The following is a 6,000-nucleotide window of genomic DNA, read 5'->3' as shown; positions in this document are numbered from 1 at the left end:
TATAGCGTGAACAAGATCTTTGCAGATATCAAAGCGCTTTACAAAGCCAGGAATATAACAAGAGAGTGAGTAGCAGGTCATTAGGTATAGCGAAATTAAACGTAATAAGTGAAATCGGTAGGTACGTGGGGGAGCAAAGTAGAACAGGTACATCAGTAATGCAGGTATTACAGATAAATGTGTGCATAGATAGTCAGGGAATCAATAATACAGGTGAGACACATAGTCGTAGCGTTCGAGCAAAATAATACAGATCGGTGTAAAGTCTTTACAGCAAAGTAGAACAGGTACATCAATAATGCAATTATTACCGCTAAATGTGTGCATAGATAATCAGGTAAGTCAATAATACAAGTGAGACACATAGTCGTAGAGTTCGAGCCAAATAATACAGATCGGTGTAGAGTCTTTACAGATCCACGTTAATAGGTTAGGTGTATTTGGCCATGAGAATAGCTTTTACTTCTTTCTTAAAAAGTGTGATGGAGGAGATGAGCCTGGTTTCAGGAGGAAGTGAGTTCCAGATCCTGGGTGCCATTCCTGAGAAAGAGCGTTTATAAGTTTTTTCCTTCCGGAATCTTCGGGGTTTTAGCAAAAGATTGTTTGTGCCTCTAGTGTTTCTAGAGCCGCCAGAGATTGACAGCTTCTGAGTGAGGTATCCGGGAGAGCTCAGGTGTACAGCCTTGTGTGTCATGCAGGCGATTTTCAGGTGAATTCTGGCTTCAAAAGGCAGCCAGTTCAAGGATTTCAAGTCAGGGGAGATATGCGAGTGTTTTTTTGACCCAGTGATGAGTCTCGCTGCAGCGTTTAGAGAAGCTCTTAGGGGTGCAGTAGTGGTTAACGGGAGACCGCAGAGGGGGATGCTGCCGTATTCAATTCACGGGATTACTAGTGCTTGTACTGCAGTTTGAAAGTCTTTGGCTGGTAAGAAGGGTTTGAGTTTCCTCAGGGTATTGATTTGGAAGTTCGCTCCCTTAGTAGCCTTGCTGATATGATGCTGCATGTTGAGATTGGGGTCGAGAGTTATGCCTAGGGATTTTGCTGAATCCACTATGGTGGGTTGGACATTGAGTGCAGTTAGTTGTTTAAGCCAGGTTTGAGTGGTAGAGATCTTCAAGGGAGGTGAGATCAGAAGGAATTCTGTTTTCAGAGCATTGAGTTTGAGGTGATTATCAGCAAGCCAGGATTGGGTGCTTCTGATCGTTGAGTTCAGGAGTACAATGTCATTAGGGGATTGTAATTTGAGATATAGTTGGGTGTCATCTGCGTACATGTGAAAAAGTACATTGGATGCTTGTAGCAAGGTGGTGAGAGGTTCCATAACTAGGTTGAACAAGGTTGGTGATAGGGAGGATCCTTGGGGGACGCCTAATGAAACAGGTATTGGCGAGGACATCAGGTTGTTACTCTTGAATTTCTGCGACCTGTTATGTAAAAAGGAGGTGAACCACTTGAGCACAGTCCCAGATAGACCCATTCTTGTGTTCAAAAGATCGAGTAGATTCTCATGTTTGACAGTGTCTAATGCTGAAGAGAGATCAAGAAGGATGAGGAGGCAGGTATCGTTTTGATCTAGGATTTGAAGGGCGTCGTCAATTATGTGGGTCATCGCAGTTTCAGTACTGTGTCCAGCTCGGAAGCCTGATTGATGAGGGTTGAGGAGATCAAACTGATCAATGTGTTTAGTCAGTTGTAGTTGTGCGCATTTTTCCAATAGTTTGGCGAGAGTGGGAATATTGGTAATGGGGCGGTAGTTGTTTAGGTCGGATGGGTCGGCAGTAGGTTTCTTTAGCAAAGGTGTGACTTGCCCAACTTTGAGGGACTCAGGGATTGTTCCTTCTTGGAGCGAGCTGTTGATAATTTTAGTCCAGAGTGGAAGGAGCAATGGGGCGAAATCTTTGACAGCGTTAGCAGGGAGGGGATCCGTGAGGTGATTGGAAGGTTTCAAGGTGCTGAGCAGTTTGCCTATTTCTTCTTCGGAGTAGGTTTCAAAGGATGACCATGTTGCATTGTTTTTAGGTTCGGTGGGTGTTATGCAGTTGGGTGTGGTGTAGAGGCTTGCGTCAGTGCGGAGATCACTCTTTATGTTGTCAATTTTTTGGGTAAAGAAAGCGGCAAAGTCTTCACAGGAGGGTGCTTCGCACGAGGTACTGAGAGGTTGGGGTTGTTCCTTGGCTTGACTTCTGATTAGCTCAAACAGTTTTCTTGGACGTTTTTTTGCTTGGTCGAGCTGGAGGCTGAAGAAATTTGCTTTTGAGCGCTTTATTTTCCTGAAGTAGGCGTTTCTCTTTTTCTTCAGGGTTTTCAGGTGCAGTGCAGAGGGAGCTGTTCTCCATGTGCGCTCTGCCATTCGCATGGCTCGTCTATCTTCATTGAGACTCCCGTCGTACCATGGATTGGAGATTTTAGCGGAGACTCTTTTTAGTTGCATGGGAGCAGCCTAATTAATTATTGAGGTCATGGCGTTGAGATAGTGGTCAGTTAAGGATTGGACGTCTGTAGCGCCCGTAGGAGGGAGCAGGAGGTCGCGGCTGTTCGGGGGTAGGGAGTATGGGTTTCGTTTTTTCAGGTCTCTTTTCCAGACTTTAGGTCTGGAGGATTGAACCGTGTTGAGTTTGACTTTTTCATTGATGTGAAATGTGACATAATGATGGTCTGACCAGTCACAGGGTTGGATAGACTCAAGTTGAATAGCGTCCTCTTTGGCGATGATAAGGTCGAGGATAGAACCTTTCTCGTGGGTCGGGCTGTTGCATAATTGTGTGAGGTCCAGGGCGTTGAGGAAGCTTTTAAGGCTATTTACCACCGCATCATTGTGATCGTTCCAGGGGAGGTTGAAGTCACCAAGGTATATTTGGGTGAGCTGTCGTCCGGCGTTGGTTGAAATCATGTCCATGATTTGTTGGGCGAATGTGAAGCTGTCTCTGGGTGGGTGGTAAATGCCGTGGAGAGAGCATATCGGTTTGCCATCACTGATAATATCGAGGCAGATGTATTCGTAGGAATTTGGGGAGGGTAGGGAAGGTACGGAGACTTTCATAACAGAAAGGCTGTTCCTGTATATGCATGCGATTCCACCACCTATCTTGCCAGACCTGTCAAGCCTAATGATGTGGTAGTTGGGGGGAACCAGAATGTCCATTATAGGTGTGGAAGATTCGGTTAGCCAGGTTTCAGTCAAGATGATTATGTCAAGGTCCCATGTTAGGATGAGATCAGCGATGGCGGCGGAGTGTCTAGAAGCCGATCTGCAGTTTAGGAGAGTGCATTTGAGACGGGGTGTGTCAGGGGAGGTAAAGGGTACTAGAGAGAGGGGGACTTTTCTAAGGTTACTCGGGACGGAGATTCTGTTGTTTAGTGTGGAGGGTCTATGGGGATTTGAGTGTATCGTGGGAATGGGGAGGTGCGAGGCGGTTGTGTTGTTTAGGGGAGCGGGGTCGTAGGAGCGGAGGAGGGTGAGAGTGTCGAGATCCGAAAGAGGGTTGCATGTGCGACGGGGCGGTTGTTGCGATTGTGGGCAGGGATCGCGGTCCAGAGTGGGCGGCGGGTGCGGTTGTTGCGATTGTGGGCATGGATCGCTGTCCTGTGTGAGGGATGTAGCTTGGGCGCGTCATCAGGACGGGTGGAGAGCAATTTGAGAGGGGGCGTGGTGGTGAGTGAGGTCAGTCTAGGTGGTGTGATGTGTTGCTCTTTGATGGTGTGAATGTCTTCTTTGATGGTGTGAATGTCTTCTTTGAGTTGGAGGAGGGAGGACATAATCTTGTCCAGCGTGGGATAAGTGTTAGTGCTGGGGTGGAAGTCATGGGTGAGTGGCTGACCTGGAAGTTATCGTGCGGGTGGGGGGGGGGGGTTGGTGTTCATGCAGGGCTCCGTGGTGTAGGCTTACGGGTTGGTGTTAGGGAGGAGAGAGGGTATGGGGCGATGGGAGTGGATGAAGTACGGAGGAGGTTGGCGTAGAGGAGGGAATTCGTGGCAGGCGGAGAGAGCGGGGTGGAAGTGGAGTGTATGATGGTGGTGATGGGGGAGCCTGAAGGGTAGTGAGGGCTGAGAGTGGGGGGTGAAATGGGGTTGGGGATGGTCCTGGTGGTGTGCTCTGCGTGGTTAGTTAGCGGATGGTAGTGGGGACTGAGAGAGGGGGGGGGACAAAGGGTGGGATTTGTCGTTATGCGTGTCGTTCTGGTGCTGATCTAGGTTGGAGGGGTTGTAGGTGGAAGTTGTGATGTCCGGGGAGGGGGGAATGGGAGTGGTATGTGTGTGGGTCCAAGGGTTGGTTTTAGAGGGGCGGCTAGTGTATGAGGGGGAGAGATTTGTGGCTGTGATTGAGGAATGTGGGGTGGTAACAGCAGGTGGGTGATTGACTCGGGTGCTGGGGGTAGAGGTGAGGTGCGTGTCGTTCTGATGCTGTGCCAGGTTAGAGGGGTTGTGGGAGGGGGCTGTGACGTCATGAGTGATAGTGCGGGAGGAGTTATGGGTGGAGGTCCGAGGCTTGGAGAGGTGCTCTTTGAACTTGGGGAACAGGTTGTCTAATAGTTCCAGGTTCTTGTCTGTGGATTGAATTAGGACAATCCCGTTATTGTAGATAGTAATGGTGGTTCTGCCAGGGAAGAGTTGGGATGGTGTGATGGAGAGAGTTAGGCCATGAGCGTTTTTTCTGGTGGTGGAGACGGTGAGTAGGGTGAGGAACGCTTTTCTCCATTGAGCTCTGCGTGAGGTGTGGAAGATGATATCAATGTTCAGGGCTCCATTGACCGGTGAGAAGTAGGTGTCGGCAAAGGGGGTTTCAGGTTGGGATCTCAGGAAGTTGTGTTTAAAGCGTTTAGCGGCTTTTCTGGTGAGAGTGGATGGGTAGTTGATACTATATGTATGCTTAACGATGAGATCCATGTTGGGATGGCTGTATAGGTGGGTATGGGAGGAAGAACGCTAAAAATACACATGTGCAAAAACAACTGTCAACCGTCTGTTACGTGGCACAAAGAGACACTAGCGAATGGCCAAAAATAGTCCACAAATATAAGGGGTAGCAGTCAGTGCAGTCCAGGAATAAACAGTGCGTGGGTGCAGCTTACAAAAATGTACAGGATATATGAGGTAGCAATCAGTTAAATGGACTCAAAGTGACACTAGTGAATGGGCAAAAATAACCAGAATGTAAGAGGTAGCATCGGTGTAATCCAGGAATAGAAAGTGAATGGGTGCAGCATACAAGAATGAACAAAATATATGCGGTAGCAATCAGTGCGTAAAAGGGATAAAAGTGAGATGTGTGCAGCTTACAAAATATACAATATACAGATAGGAATAAAATACTAAAGATATACTGGAACCAATATAGGTGCAATAGACAAATAAGACACTAGTGAGAAACCGGTAAAATATGAGGTAGCGATCGGTGCACTACCGGTGAGGAAAAAAGTGAAATAGGTGCAGGTTACACAAAATGTATAAAATACAAGTAGAAGTATAATACTGCAATAAAAGTGCACGAGGTTATAGGGCGGGAAGCATAGAGAATAGAAAAGAGAAATAAGTGATAGCTATAGGTGTGAGTTAATGAGGGTGAATGGTCTAAGATGACCACCGAAGTGGTGAACTAGTCTAAGATGGCCGCCAAAATAGAGAATATGAAGGCAGGAGTATAAGTCCTTAATATGCTTTGATATTTTGATTTTTTATATTTTTAAAATTCGATATTACATTACTTATCTTAAAAACTATATTTTTGATGACTATATTCTGTCCATTCGATATTTTGTCCATTCTATATTTTGAAGTCGATATTTTGTCCATTCGATGTTTTGAAATCGATATTTTGTCTGTTTACCTTTGAGTTATGCTTCAAAGTGCTTGTTTGCTCATAGAGTCATGCTTGATCTCACTCATGGCACGAATATGAGATTTGGCAACACTTTTTTAATCACTCCGAGCACGCACTATAGTTTACCTTGACTTGATGTAATTTCACGTTCTTCATGGGCAGCTGCCCAGTGCTAAACAATC

This window comes from Lissotriton helveticus, chromosome 7, assembly GCF_964261635.1.
Source record: "Lissotriton helveticus chromosome 7, aLisHel1.1, whole genome shotgun sequence".
Lineage (NCBI taxonomy): Eukaryota > Metazoa > Chordata > Amphibia > Caudata > Salamandridae > Lissotriton > Lissotriton helveticus.
This window is presented reverse-complemented; position numbering follows the sequence as displayed.